Source organism: Apaloderma vittatum, unplaced genomic scaffold (genome assembly GCF_000703405.1).
Source record: "Apaloderma vittatum isolate BGI_N311 unplaced genomic scaffold, ASM70340v1 scaffold5612, whole genome shotgun sequence".
Lineage (NCBI taxonomy): Eukaryota > Metazoa > Chordata > Aves > Trogoniformes > Trogonidae > Apaloderma > Apaloderma vittatum.
The window spans coordinates 78,966-95,061 of record NW_009702958.1 but is presented as its reverse complement, the minus strand read 5'-3'; the positions used below and the strand labels follow the sequence as shown (position 1 = coordinate 95,061).

The 16,096-nt window shown below is 38.7% G+C and overlaps 1 protein-coding gene across 1 annotated transcript in view; it reads left to right on the top strand.

Moving 5' to 3' along the window:
- FAM120B (family with sequence similarity 120B) overlaps window positions 1–16,096 on the top strand; it is a 49,608-nt gene that overhangs the window by 23,382 nt on the left and 10,130 nt on the right. The gene's annotated exons all lie outside the window — the stretch shown is intronic.

The following is a 16,096-nucleotide window of genomic DNA, read 5'->3' as shown; positions in this document are numbered from 1 at the left end:
GGTTGTGAACAGGTGAATAATAACAGTTTAAGAACTTTCCCCCATTGCCTTCAAATTAACCGCCCTTTCTGTGTTTTGATGACCTGGATCTCCCAGTGGAAAATAGTTGCTGTTTCTCAGTTTCTTGTGTGTCTCTGATTTGTCAAGCTATATCAAGAGAAGATGTTATGTTGTATTAGTTGCCATAAAAGTACCTTTTTTTTTTTCATATGTAAGCCATCTGTAGTTTTGTGGTAGCACCAGAATCCATTTGAAGATCCATATGAGATTAATCTTACTTCACAGGAAGAGTTAAAAATTATCTACTGCTTGTTTCTTTTTTTTTATGTGTAGATGAAGTTAATGTCCTGTGAATTTTCTCTTGGAAGGGCAGGAGACTAAGCTAATAGAATATCTTATATAAATATTCTAAAACAAATGATCAGTAAAGCAAGTTTTCTAAGCATTGTAATTCAAGAATCATTTTAAAGATTCAGTTTCAGAATAGCTTAAACTGATTTCGCTCATTATTACGGTCACTTAATAGTTTTACAAAATTGAGTCATGCTGTTATTTTAATAGTTCGTAGATAGGGTATCAATAGGTATTTAACAGCTTAATTTTCTATGTATTTGTATTTAAAATCAAAGTATCCAAGTGCACTAAATTACACTAGTACATATCTAATTAATAGATGGGGTTTATAGTAGGAAAGGAGAGGAATAGAATTTCATGTTTACCGTACTTTTTCTTCTCCACTGGGAGGTTAAACATGATCCCTAGAAACAACTTAATAACAGAGCTTTCAAGGAATTTATATGAAACTTAGCATCTGCAAAATTTTATGCAAATGTTTGCTCACTTGCAATTTTGTGCTAAACACTATACTATTCTTTTAATTTAGAAAAATAATGTTTATTCCTTGTAAAAGTTCTTTGAAGAATACTGATTTGATCACAAATTGTTCTGCTTCTGTGAAGGAATCCATCAGCAAGTGTGTTTTAGCAGAAGAAAACCTAACTTCGACTGTGAAGCATGAGAGAAAATGTAAATAGATCCTGTTCTGCTGATAGGAGGAGGATAATTTTTCAGCCTTCACTTTCAAATCTGCTTTCTGTTATGCTCTCTGTATTATGTAGTTAATGAAATCCATAAACCTACAAATTTATGAAACAGAAATGTCCATGGTTTGAATAAAGTGGATTAAAGCCATAAAAAGTACAGCTTATGTCATGCTGAAAGAAAGCGGGCTATGGACATGTAAATAAAATGCACATTAAGTATTACTTTCTGGGAATAGCATAGCCTTCTACATGAAGATTTGATTATTTTTCGAGATTGACATTTTCAAAATTCCAGAATGAGCACATGATATTGAAGAGATTTTATACATTCTTTTCTTAGTTTCCTTATGCTCCCCCCCTTATATGGTAGATTAACATTCTGTTTTGCCCAAGCCTCCCACAGAGCTTATACATAAGGTCAGAATTAAGTTTTGGACCCCAGGTTGCCTATTTCCCTCCTTTCTGTTTTAATCGGGTGTGTGGTTTTGGCAAAAAGCCCAGCAAGCCATCAGTCTAACTCTGAGGCCATTATAGAGAAAAAGAGGGACTACCAGTCGTGTTTGCAGTCTTGTTTCTTGTATTTTGCTGGCCCTGGTTGGTTTACAAGGGCAATTATACATCATCTTTCATCTGTAATGCATGTAAAATACTGCCAAAGCAGGAGAGGCCATAAAGACTTATAAACACACATAATTTTTGTCTAAGATTTCTCTAAATATGTGGATATATGAAGAATTTGCATAAAGTTGTGAATCACGGCTTTTCTGGAAGTTGTAGGTCAGAAAATATGAACTCAAAGTTAGTAGCAGATGCATGGGTGGACATACGCATCACTGCTGGAAATTACGGCTTTTGCAAACTCTTTATAGCTTTGCCATAAAATATCTAGTTATGCCAGAATATTTGCTTTGGAGTAATTATATTTTTTCGTGCCACTTGTAAAAGGAACGGTTTGGCTGTGCATAAGATATAAGAAAGTCAAGCAGTGAGGTGTGTTCCTTCAACTTTGCAAGTGCTTTCAGTTATTTAAGAAAATATTACTGGTACTAAGTGAGCACAGTCATTTTAGATCCTAAATTACAAGCTCCAGAGAGTCTTTGCAATTTGATTGCAAATGAACTTTTGCAAAATACATGTTAAATGTTACTTAATTAGCTTTTGGAATAAGAAAAAAAGTATTCAGCAAACTAGTTAACTAGTTTCACAGGCAGAAGTAGCTTTAGCAAGAATTGTAGTTGCATGGAAGCTTTGAATATTTTTCATTGTACAGTGTCATGGAAACAGAATTAGTTTGGTCGTAGTATTATGCCAATATTACATAAGTTATTTTTCTCTGAATATATTCCTGAATGATACTTAGCCAGATGCATGCAAAAAAGCACTATGTTGTAGAGTAGTGTGTAGGTGTCTCGGTTAGGATATGGCAATTTTCAGAAGGATATTGCTAAATCTATTCTGTATTTTTAAACTTAAATTTTCTCCTTTGCCATGCAGACAGAAAAACATAAATAATACCCAGATTCTGGACATTGCAGAATTTCAGTCTTCTGATCTATTTGGCAAGGGCAAGCTACATTTGTCAACACCATTAGATGTGATGCTTTTCAAACAGACTCCTAACAGACTTTATGAGCTATCAGTGTTTTTCAAAATATAATTGTCTTAAAAAATCCTTTCTCCCCCAGGGAGTGTGTGTTTACTGTGCCCATGTGACTGTTTCCTAATAAATATTTACTTTAAATCTAATTGGATTGAGAAAAACATAAATGCAAGTAAGAATATTGTAAAGATCTGAAAGATAAACTTCTTACATACTCAGGACTTGCTTCTGTGATGTATGTTGGTATTAACTGAAGTGGAATTTGAGCATGTTCCCAGATGCTTTACTAAATTGGGAATTCATATTCCCACAAAATTTGCATCTGTCAAAAGTGTTTTGAAAATCCTAAGTGAGATTGTAACCGGCAGGGGATGGGGAGTGGAGGAGATTGAAGTGATCTACTGATCTTGACATTGCTTCTCATTCTCTCATCTGCAGTCTTCAGGTTTTCTAGTGTTCTGGACTAATCTGGAACAAAAGTCAGCAGTATGGGATGTGCCTGCAAGATGAGATTGGTTCTGTTCCTGTCCAACCTTAAGAGTATAAATTCTCATTTTCTCAAGTTAGTTTTAAATGAGATAATCCAAATAGAAGCACTTCACATCTTACAGCAGCTAAAATAGATTTGGTTTAAAACATTTAAAAAAAATTTATGTGATTAATCAAGAGAAAGTTGCACCAAATGAACCTGCTTATATTAAATATGCATATTACAGATGAAAGTATTCAAGCTTCCGTACTCTTCTTTTCTCTTAATAACTGTGTTTTGGCTTCCCAGGCCTGCATGCCTAGTCCAGTAGCCCAGAACCACAGAATGTTAAGGGTTGGAAGGGACCTCAAAAGATCATCTAGTCCAACTCCCCTGCCAGAGCAGGATCACCTACAGTAGATCACACAAGAACGCGTCCAGGCAGGTTTTGAATGTCTACAAGGAAGGAGACTCCACAACCTCCCTGGGCAGCCTGTGCCAGTGCTGTCACCCTCACAGGGAAAAAATTTTCCCTGATATTTTTGTGGAACCTCCTATGTTTCAGCTTGTGCCCATTGTGCCTTGTCATGTCATTGGGTGTTGCCGAAAAGAGCCTGGCTCCATCCTCCTGACACTCCCCCTTGACGTATTTATAAACATTAATGAGGTCACCCCTCAGCCTCCTCTTCTCCAAGCTAAAGAGACCCAGCTCCTTCAGCCTTTCCTCAGAAGGGAGATGCTCCACTCCATCATCTCCGTGGCTCTGCTGGACTCTCTCAAGCAGTTCCCTGTCTCTCTTGAGCTGAGGGGCCCAGAACTGGACACAATATTCCAGATGTGGCCTCACCAGCGCACAGTAGAGACCTCTCTCGACCTACTAGCTACTCCCCTTCTAATGCACCCCAGGATGCCATTGGCCTTCTTGGCCAGGAGGGCACATTGCTGGCTCATGGGCATCCTGCTGTCCACTAGAACTCCCAGGTCCCTTTCTCCTATCCTATTTATCTTCTATAGTAACTTTGAAGTGATGGGTATGGCTCCCCCATTCTGTTACTAAAAGTGAAGTATTGTATTGGGGCAACAATCAAGTATTAATGCAAATACAGTTATGTCTAAGGAGCTAAAGTTGGTCACCATTTACAGTATTTTTTGAAAGTCCTATCTTTAAATCTGTTGATATTTTCATAATCATCTTTTGAAGTTCTGAAGAAATTCAGATTTTCTTGGTCCTGTTGCATGGACAACTGGCTCTACATTTCTTTGCTGCTGTTGGTTCATAAATATATTTTAAAAAATTTCCTTAGGTTAACATATTCACCTTCCAGACAAGATTGCTGTTGTGCCCCACTCTTCCGCATTTTATTCTTTACCAAATTTGGTATATTTATTAATATTATTAGAGTCTGTTTCCCTGAACATTTTTCACATTTGACATAAGCTCAAGTATCAGAATTCACATAACTGTGTGAACTCTGTTCTGTGTGACTGGCACAAATACAAACCTCAGCATGACTAGATCAGCTCTTCTACCTTCTGACAAAAATGTGTTCATTTAGTTGGATGCAGTTTGCTTACAGAGAAGATCTTGAGCCAGCTTTTGGGCAAGGGCCTTAGACTAGAAAATTCATATTCCTTTTTTGTGGCAGATGATCTTGCATGTTTCTCCATAATTGTATCAGTTTTCTCTGCTTTTCACAGAATCACAGAATTGTTGAGGCCGGAAAAGACCTCTGAGATCATCAAGTCCAGCCTATGACCCAGCACCACCACATTGGCCAGACCAGGGCACTAAGTGCCACATCCAGCCTCTCCTTAAACAGCTCCAGGGACGGTGACTCCACCACTTCCCTGGGCAGGGCATCTCAGTGCCTGAGCACTCTCTCTGTGAGGAAGTGCTTCCTGAGATCCAACCTAAACCTCCCCTGACACAGTTTCAGGCCCTGCCCTCTTGTCCTGTCACTGGTTGCCCAGGAGAAGAGCCTGACCCCCACCTGACTACACCCTCCCTTCAGGCAGTTGTAGAGAGTGATCAGGTCCCACCCTGAGTCTCCTCTTCTCCAGGCCAAACACCCCCAGCTCCCTCAGCCTCTCCTCACAGGACTTTCCCTCCAATCCCTTCCCCAGCCTCGCTGCTCTCCTCTGGACCCGCTCCAGCCCCTCAGTGTCTTTCTTGCAGTGAGGGGCCCAGCCCTGCACACAGGGCTCGAGGTGAGGCCTCACCAGTGCTGAGCACAGGGGCAGAATCACATCCCTGCTCCTGCTGGCCGCACTGTTCCTGATACAAGCCAGGATGCCATTGGCCTTCCGGGCCACCTGAATTTTTACTGCCATATAGCTCATTAGCAAGGTTTCAACAGCAAGGAAATAAGAGCAATGTTTCGGTTATAAATTGCTTTGGGGCTTTATATAGCATAAAGAACTCTTCACGACGTTTAAGGTAAAAGACGCTTTGGGATTTCAGATAAGGAAATTACTGTTAATTTTTAATCCATGCTCAGTAATACTGCAAAAAGTGAGATGTAGTTATTGGCAGTGTGAGTAATAAAACTCTCCCAAAATATTAAGTAAACTGACAGCTTTGAAAAAGTCAGAGATAACTTTTTACAGAGAAGGAAAATAATAATTTCTAGTATCAACTGGCATTTCCCTGCCAAGCTTGTATTGATCAAAATGTATGTTTACTCATGAGATAAAGAGCTTTCACGTCCCTGCATATTGTGTGTTTGAAAGAACAAGTACTACAAGGGCTAGAGGTGATGTTTTCATGGTGTAGGTGGGGTTGCTCTCCACTGCCTTTAAGGGCTGACCCATGTCCCTGTGGGGCAGGTGACGTGCAGGGGCTGGAAGGGAACGTGCAGTCAGAAAGCGGTGGCATGTGGTCACCTGCCTGTTGTCTGCTGCCTGCACCTGCCTGCGTGCCTCTGTCACCCCTGAGCAAGAATGCAAACTCCACAGCTGTCCGGACTTTCCCCGGAGAAGCAGATGGCTCCATGGAACTTTGGAGAAGCAAAAACGTTTTCTGAAATGACCTCTAATGAGCCATTTATAGGTCAATGGAGAAAGAAAGCCTTTACGCATATGGTTACAGTGCTTTGTAGGATGTACTGGAATTTTCCAGATTACTGTAGTAGAAATGTTAATCTTGAAGATATCAGAAGCAGCCAGGCTAAACAACAACTGATTTATTCACTTTCTTTTCAAGTATATTCTTGAGTGGTTATCATTGTCCAGGAGTTAAAAGTCAAGAGGGTGTCCGGCACCTGTCTGTTGCTTCCTCTATGACTTCGGTCAAATTGTCCAGTTCTGTCTTGTATTTTAGTTCTTACAAGTAACACTCATGCACCAGTAGTCTTAATAATAGAGGTTCTTTAGCCAAAAATGCTGTTTAAATGTGAATTTTTAATATATTCTTAACATTTATATTGATGTTGCACATACATTGTTCTCCACCTGTATTTTGGTTTTATTTTATTTGACGTTCACCGAATAGTTGAGATTAGAAGAGCTCTTTATAAAGAAAGAGCTAAGAGAAAGATGATACTTGTACATTATAACATCCCATACTAGTGTTGTACCTTAGCACCTTAATGTTGTACCTTAGTAACCTGTGTGTTACCTCCAGACAATATTAATGATTTATGGGGATATTTAGTTAATTATTTAGGAATCCAATCAGCATATCTAGTGTCACACCAGCACTAGTAGGAGGTGTATGCACATTAACTAATAAGGTATATTACATTCAGGTAGGCTGCTATATGTTCCTCTGAGAGATTTAAAAGGAGACATTCAGTTCCTGCCAAATACAAAATCATGTGTGTATTGGTCTTAGCAAGGGCAGTTTCCTACTTAGCAATAGTTTTCTGTTTACTTTCTGTGTATGGGATATAGGAAAACAACATCTCAGCATTTTAGCAGGAAGTACTTCTATGCTAGGACTGAAGTTCCATGAGGTCCTGCTAAAGTCAGCAAGAGCTTTAGTACTGATTTTAATAAAAGCAGAGCTTTGTACACTGAAGCTTCAATTCAACAGAGGCATACTTCAGCCTAGCAACAATGGCAAGTAATATTTTTCAGTTATAGGAGACTGAAAGCCTAGTGTTTCTGCAGGAAGTTTATTTTGGCATAACACCTTGTGCCAAAAAAAAAAAGAGCTACCTTTTGTTTTAAAATGGATGTGGATCAGTTCTTCAGGCTGGAATGTCAATGAATGCATATTTCATTAGTAAAGCACCTACAGAGTCCAGTGCTGGTGGAAGTGCTGAGATCCCAAAGTTTGGCTTGTTACAGAGCATGAATTTTCTTTTGAACAGCATTTGTCTCCATGTACACCTTTAAAAATGGCAGTTACTCTCATATAAACTATGTGAGAGTTTTGTGTGCTTATTTATATTCAGTCTGCTCTGACATAGTGCTGATATAAGAAAATTTAGAATATTACATATAAGTAATGTTATTTTCTTAAAAATCTTTATTTGAAGCCAGTTTTTTAATAGCTCAGAAGACTGTCTTTATGCAGCAGCTGTGTGCACAAAACAAGGATTCTCTAATTTACTGTATTTATTCTTCTAAACTACAGCATGAGGTTGATGATTTTGTGCCAGAAGGTAGCAACTTTCAAGTGATGTATGGCAGTTTTCCATTCCAAAAGAAAGAGGTGTTTTGGAAGTGGATACTCTACTGCAGCGTCATTACAAATCAGTTCGTAGTATCTTGAACACACCTGATCACAGTTTGCAGGTTGGCAGTTCCTTTCTTAGGTCATCTGAGCTACTACTGTGTGGATTCATAATTCAATTTGTCTTGGACCTCTGGATTGTCATGAAAGAGAAGCTGACCAGCTCTTCTTTTCTTCATCAACCCGTGGACTTAACACAGGAAAATTCCTTAGCTAGAACTGTTTACCTTAGCTAGAACTGTTTACCTTGGACTATATCACTTCAAAAGGTAAACCGTAGTGTCAACAGTCTTAATGTGCAGCTGCTTTGCAATACAAAGAAACTGTAGGAGAAAAAAAGAAAAACAAAACCTGTATTGCACTGGCCAACAGTATTTGTTCCTCTGGAATTCTCAATACTAACCATCTTGGTTCAATGATAGTTTTATCTGAAGAGCTTGTATACCAAACATGACATTAGTAACAGTTGTCATTTCTGGGAGCTGCAGAGCTTCAGACACATTCAGTTTTGCCTGATCTAATTCTGCTGAAGTTCACCAGTCTTTCTGATAGTTTCCGTGGGAAATAAAAAGGTTATTAAAAGTGTATACTCAAAACACTTTTAAGAGAGGGAATGGTCATATATGAGGATAATAAAGAGCATCCGCTCTGACTGTGAGGAGAAAAAAACAAAACCAAAATAGCCAAACCAATGTTTAAGCTTGGCTAATTAAGGTTTGGAGAGTCTTAGCAGTGGACTCCCACCTATCAAAATTTCTTTGTAGTCACAGTGCTATTTTAATCCAGGGCAGCAGTGTCACAGCACCCTGTGAAAAATGCCCCCAAGCCGGGCCAGCAGACAGTAGCCACACTGTGAGTGGTCGCATCCCCACCAGCCCTCAGTTGCCAGTTCGGTTTGTGGCAGTGAAAGGACGCGCTGCTTTAGCAAAGGTAGCCATGAGCACTCTGCCAAGTAGTTATGTTGGTGGCAGAATTTTTACTCCTAAAACTTAGTTCAGTGGACCAGTCCTATGATTAAAGAAAAGAAAAGGGCTAGGGTAAGGTGCAGTTAAAGACTGTAGAACAGGAGGGTGATCAAGAGGCAGGCTGTGGCAAAGGAAGCCCCTCATTTTAAAGATTTTGGCAAAGGAGCTACTCAGAGTAGAATACGGAAATATATAGTGAGTGTCAGAAAGTAAGAGAACGGAAGAAGTTTGGTCTTTAAAGGTTTACAGTGCCAAGTTATTGGAACTAAGAGAGACAAGTGACCTTGTGTAAGTTTTTTTTTCTCTATGTTCCCTAATAACTTTTGACTATGTTGATTAATTTCAGCCACCTTTGACAGAGATATGGGAGCCTCTAAGAGAAGTTACTGGTGATTGTTTTAAACAGACAGCTAGTGAGGAGGGGAAGGCACTCTGAATTGCCCAACAGGAGGAATTTTGAATGTGATATCACATTATTAGGACATCTATATGAGGGAAAGACATTGCTACAGGCATGGGAAAAAAAATTCAAGTAACTACTGAACTATTTCAGATGCCTGTGGCATAGCAAATACTTGAGCCATCAGTTGCTGGTGCAGATGTACCAGAAGTCTGTCAGTGGTTTGTCCCTTATCGGGGACAAACTTTATTAGTTTTAGGGCAGATGGAGCTACCAATACTTTCCCTTCTCATAATTCCACGATGTTTAAATAATCTGGGGGAAAAAAAAGGAAGGAAAATGTGATCATAAGATTTTTCAGGGTCCCAAACAAATAAAATGTATTTTACTACCAAATAAATCCAATATTATCTTTATGAAGGAAAGGTGAGGAGGTTCAAAGATAAGTATGTCATGAAAAATGCAAGCATGTATTAAAATCCTAATGAATCCGTTCACTTTTACAGAAAGATATGGCTGCTAGCTAGGCTACAGTCAGTTAACCTCATGAATATAACTCAAAATTTATGAGAATGTTCTGCGGATATTGCATGTACTATGGACTGCGTTAGCCCAGTGATCATTTAGATCAGAATTGAGCAGTTGCCGCTAAAATAAGAGAAGTAATGTGATTTTAATGTTTTTTTGCAGGTGCTGCATAACTGTGTACAATTTAGCTGAAGGGGCTAAACTTTATGATTGTTGATATTCATCCTCACAGAAATATCATTTATGCTGGGTTTTGCTGTAGATACAATTTTGAGCTGTTATAAAGGCTGATATTTTTCAAAATTAAAAAGGAGGAAGCAATCTTTCTGGAACTGAAGGAGGTTTTAATCTGGTTGTAGATTGGTTAGCAGTAGTAGTACTTTTGTGTTAATATTTTGTAGGGTGCTTAAAGATAAAAGAATTTTGAACCTTTTTTTTAGATTGACTTCATTGGAGTTTTTGGCTTAGTGAAAATACAAGTGTTGCTCCACGGAGAGGTATCGTTTTACATCAAACTCCTGATAAAACCCAGTAAATAAACTTTCATCAGCATATAAACACTAAACAATTGTGTTGCTTACTGCTAAATATTTACTGTGAAGCCTTAGAAGTGTTTAAAAACTGGTTTTTCTAGTTTCTGTTGCAGATGCCCTCATAGGATTTTTTTTCAATCACCATTTTCCTTTGCACACACCTTGTTTAAGCAGGAAGAGCTTAATTTAAGCTGTAATCTTTATCAGAATAAACTTTAGTCATGTTTCCAAAACACTGGTGCTCCTCTCCCCCTTCAGTTTGACAGGTCAAGGGAGTAGGTGATGCACTACACTCCCAGCAGCCTGTTGCTTGAAGCTGGCTGATGCCAAGTAAATCTACCGTTTCATCAGCCCATCTCTGTAGAATAACACTCCTTCAATTTAACCCCGTTGCACCAGTTTAGGATTTCTTTGCTCAAGAACAGAATGTATAGTTCCAGTGCACAGGGGATTTAGCATCTTTTGACAATGCATGCTGGGGATTTATACTAACAGCTGAAGGCAGGAAGATCTAGAATGCAGAAAGGATGTCTTTTGGTTGAAACTATTTGTTTAGTGATATTTTCCATTGCAAAGAATTTAACTTCAATGAAGTTGTCATCAGTGGACAGTTCATCTCTTTGTATTTGGAACACAACATGTCTTACTTCGTCCAGGCAAAGCTAAGCCTTACTATTTTAATGACAAGTTCTTCAGATAGGATCTGCCTGCTGCCTTTATTTGTTGAACATAAATTGCCTATGGTTAAATATAAGATAATTTAAGGTACAGATGGGTATGAGGGAAGTAATGTAAGAAGTAGTGTACTGATAATGTACTGACTGGGTTCAAATGTATCTAAAAAGAACCGGTTAAACCAGGAAAGTACTCAGATTTTGATCATAAACACTTGAATTCCAACAGTTTATTGCTTGGGTCAAACTTCATTGATTTTTAATTATTGTTCTTCAATTGATTAATTTTAACTAGAAATTATCAAATACCTGTCCTTGAGTGTTGTGTTTTCCTTTTTTTTAATAGAAACAGGTACATTCTTTTAATAATGGGTGGGTTGGGGAAAGAGACGTGAGGGGGAAAATGCTCGATCTAATTTTTAAGTTATTTCTTTTTAAATATATATTTCAGAATGTTAGCCATAGTCCTATCTTCTGTGTGTAACTCGACCACAGGAAGAAGGCAACAGATCAGGAAAAAAATAAAGTGCAAAAGAACAACTTTAACTGAAGTAACAAGTATTAAACCAATTTTTTTTCATTGAAAAAGTGTATCCCCAGAATGTTGTTGAAAATCCTACTAAAGGAATTGTTTCTTAAATGAAATGTAGTATCTAGTACATTGAGTTACAGATGACGGGTCAAGTAGGGCAGGTAAAGAACTGTAAAATTGTTACAGTATCTTCACCTTTCTCCTTGGTTTCTAGAAGTGTAGATAATGAGGTGGCTTTGCCAATGGGTATGGTTCTGACCTTCATTTCTGTCTGCTGATGTCTGGTGTGTTCAGATACTTGCCCTCTCACACTTCAAGTGCAGTGGAACCTATTCATCTGAATCTGAGCCCTCTAATCTCAATAAAGTAGAGTGGTGAAGGAATTATGGGGTTTTTAGTAAGTTCCTGAAAATAGGTTGTGCTGCTTTACAAGTGCACGGGATAATGTTTACACCTCTGTCAAAAAATCACTTGTGGATCCACAGAAAAGATGCAGAGGACTAGTAGTATTTCCTTAACACATAATGGTATTTTTACATCCTGACTTTTATTTTATTCTTATTTAACTAGATGTAATTTCATCTGGAAATTTGCACTTCATATACAAGATCCATGTATTTTTCTTCCTGTCACTAAAAAAAACATTATATGGTTTCTGGGTCTAGATCTGCAAATTGCTCCTGTGAGAAAACACATTGCTTCTTGCAAAGCCTCTTTTAATGAGGATGCACATGAGCACAGGGATCAGCCTGAACTTGTGGCCCACAGGCCAAAGCCCTGTTTCTGCAGAAGCAAAAGGCAGCAATAGGTCTATCATGATGGCTTTTATAGCAAAGGCATTTCTCGAATTGCTAGAAAAAAACCTTATACATGAGTCATGTGGGTGCTGTAGCACTTCTCTCTTTTTTCTTTCAAGCAAGCTTAGCCAGTTCAGCTCAGGCCTTCTGAGCACGGTATCAGTAACCTCTGCTTCCATGATGCTAGAGGACTGTGAACTTTGAGTTGGCAAATAGAAAAAGTAATGTTTTTCCCCAAACGCGGTGGGGAGCTGCTGTTAGTAGGAGCAGCAGCAGAGGCACAGCGCAGGCAGCTGGTGCAGGAGGAGCAGTTCTCACACACTCCCTGTCTTCTCACACAAATGTCATCAGCTGGGGGTAGGAGTAGCAGCAGCAGAATCACAGGGACTTACTGGGGTCCTGAGTTTATAAAAATAGTAAAAAGAACAGACACGATTTCCAATAAGAAGTAATCTCTAGGGTGTAATGCCCTGGAAGGCAAGTCTTCTTTTCTTTTGGAATTTTCCACTTCTCCTCATCGTGACGTCTTTGCGTTGCAGACACCAAGCAGTTGTGAGAATTCCCATGGCAAAGCAAGTCTGTGGTTTGCCATGTGCACAGGCTCATTGTTACAGACTCACTATGCTTTCATTTTCTTTGTTTTTCATTGCCAGACATGGGAAAAAAAAGCTAGCCTTTAGTGAATGTATTTCCTGTCATATTAAAATGAAGAATTCACTGCTGATAGTTCTTGCCTTGGTCTTGCCAAGCGTGATATCCACCTTACCTGGTGTCACACACACCCCCACCACCCACTGCAGTACTTCAGTGCTTTAGGAAAGTTCTGGATTAATATCAGTGAAGACTTCTACCTGTCAAACCTGTCACCAGCAACATTATTTTATCTTTTTAACCAGCATGTCTTAAGTGTAGTTGAAAAGAGCACAGCTAGAGTTGTATTGGTGGCACAGACTCAGGCAGAAGTAGCACCTGGCATCGATGACAGTACTACACTGAACCCCAGCTTGATATATAGCACTCAAAGTCATCTTCTATATTGTGCATCACCATCAAAAGCAAGTTCTTTTCAAATTCTTGCAAGTACGTATACATTTGTTTTGCACAAACTTGAATAACGTCACTGAAGAAAGTCGGGTTGATCACATATTTGTGTTTCATGTATGCTTAGAGTTTTCAGAGCAAAATAAGGATATAAAAGCTTTATTTTAAGATTTATGGCCCAGATGGCATCCAGCATCCACATTTATTATTAGTAATCTGTTCTAACAGCTGTTACAGATCCTTGATACCAGTGGGACTAAAAAGGGCAGTAAAAGCATCTTTGTCAAGAAATGACAAAAAGGTACGAATTAATAGTCATATAGTACACAGCTGTTAAATTAGAAGACAGGAAATTGCTTGCTGCAGATGACAACATTTACTCTTTTCAACAGCTTATATACTTGTTTTCATTATTCTTCATGAAAGTTTGTTTTCAGCAATTAAATCTTTTGACATTATCTGTACTTACGGATAATTCAGTGACAGAAGATACTAATTTGTATGACAGGGAATTTCAGTCTGGTTTTGTACTGATCTATAATAAAGACATTATTGGTGGCATAAATTGTATGGATATAAATTTGGCCAAGCTTTATTCATCTGGATGGTATGCTCGTTGGCTTCTGCTGCTACTTGTAGCTTCACATGTCCTTTTTCCTTATAGCTTAAGAACAAAACTTCACTGCTTGTCAAAGTGCTTTGAAGTATTTTACTGAAGTTATTTAAAGTTCAATTTATTGTTGCATTGAGACCAAAACCAGGGTACATAAATTCTGAAAGAATTCCCTAGCTGGATTAGTTTACCAAAAAAAATAAAATAAGGAGGCGTTCTAAGGATTCCCAGCAATTCTTACTCTTTGTGTTTTTGGCTCATAAAGTCTTACTTTGTGATCACAAACCAAGCAGATTCCATTTTAAAGCTTGTAATGATGTGGACTCATTTCCTTAGCAGGTCTTAAGATCAGGTGATGAAAAACAACGTGGTTAGCGCAAATCTCTCAGCTGCAGCATGGTAACTGGCCCTGCGCACCCTTACAGTCTGCTTTAGTACAGATAATGCTGGTTCACTTAAACCACATTCCTCTTTCAAGTACCTTTCAGCATTGCTAAGCGGTTCACAAAAACCTCCTTTACTTGCTAGAGAAAGAGGGTTATGAGTGTGCATGTAGTTACTAGTCTCAGCTGGCCAAATGACAGGTTACATCTGGAGGCAATAACTTCCTGAAGTCAACAGTCTGATTCTGTACTGAAAATACTTTTAATTTAGAGGGGGATGTGGGTGAGGAGAAGAAGATCTCCCTTACTCAGATGTGAAGTGTCACAGTCAGAAAAGGATCGACCTTTCATTTTCTAAATGACTGCTCAAATTAGCTTGTGTCATTTGCATCTGTCTGGGTGTCAGTGATTGTCTTCAGTTGTCTGTATTGGGTGAATTTCAGGTAGTGAGTGTCATGTTGGGGCAGTGTCCTGGTGGCCAGCTTGATGCCTTTCCAGGAATCAATAGAGGCAGAAGTTCTTCCCAGAGGGCTCCAGATCACCCTGCCTGGTATCTTTTGGCTGCATTATCATCCTCCCTAGGTCCTCTTTTGCTTTTGTACTGTAGAAAAAACAGCCAGTGGACTTCAAGTCAGCTTAACAGAACCCTGCTGCCCCTTGTCTATGGTTAGAGGGAACCCTGTCACAGAAGCCAGTTGCATGTGAAATCACGCAACAGGCTTCTGCTCATTGCATTATAACACAGAAAACCAAAGTCCTTGAGCAGTTGCCAGCTATGTTCTCCAAATTATTTATTGCATTTGTCTGTTTTGGAAGAAGGTTTGTAGCTCCGTGTTGCTAGCAAAAGTTTTATGTGAACCGTAGGGAGGAAGTTCTGATCCATTAGTACATTTCGTGTTGTCTGCTGCTGCTTGTAGCAAGGGACACTGTAAAAGGGCACTGATGGTATATATGTGGGGTTCTTTCAAGATGTAAGATGTTGTTATTGTTAGTAATAATGGGCAACCCATTCCATTGCATTTCAAACAAACAATTCACAGCTCTTCAGGAGTCAGTGCTAAGACGAATTTGAGCCATATTTTTGTTCTTTCTGTTCTAGACTACTTTGGATGCTGTTCTATGCCTAGTATAACTTATATTGTAAGGAAAACTGTACCCTAGAGGTACAACAGATTACAGTATTGATGGCCACATTGTTATGAATCCCTCCTGGTTCTGGCAGACTGCTTCGGTACAGACTGTGGAAGAGGCATTCTCCACTGAGGAGCTTTGTACTGCTTACACAATACTTAAAATCACAGATTTTCCCATATTGGATTCAGGGCTTCTATAGTTTGCTATGCACTGTACAGCAGAATGTTAAAATCACCCATTGGGTTTATTTTGGCCATTAGTTTTAATCGTCTTGTTGAGTTTCTCATTTTGCATATTCTGGATGTTGTCATACCATTCCAATATTTCTTCTGGAGTAATCCATGTTGAAGTGAAATAATTTGAGGAATAATAATTCCTCACACTACAGTCAGAGGAAATTTTTAAGTATTTAAAGTAAAAGCCTGGTCGCAATAAACTTGGATCTGTCAAATCTTATAATTTAAATGATCTCTAAATGCTGTAACATTTCCTGGTTGATCAAACTGGAAGGTCAGTGGATCACTGTACACATAATTTTATACTCCCAGTTCATATTTTGCATTCCACTAACAGAATTCTTTCTGGGGAATGGCTAGTGCTTGAGAAACACGATAGAGAATAAACATTTATTTTGCCTTTCAGTTTTCATTTTGAATGTATCTGTCTTAAAAAGTGAGTTGCTGTATTTGTTAAACTCCACATCTTG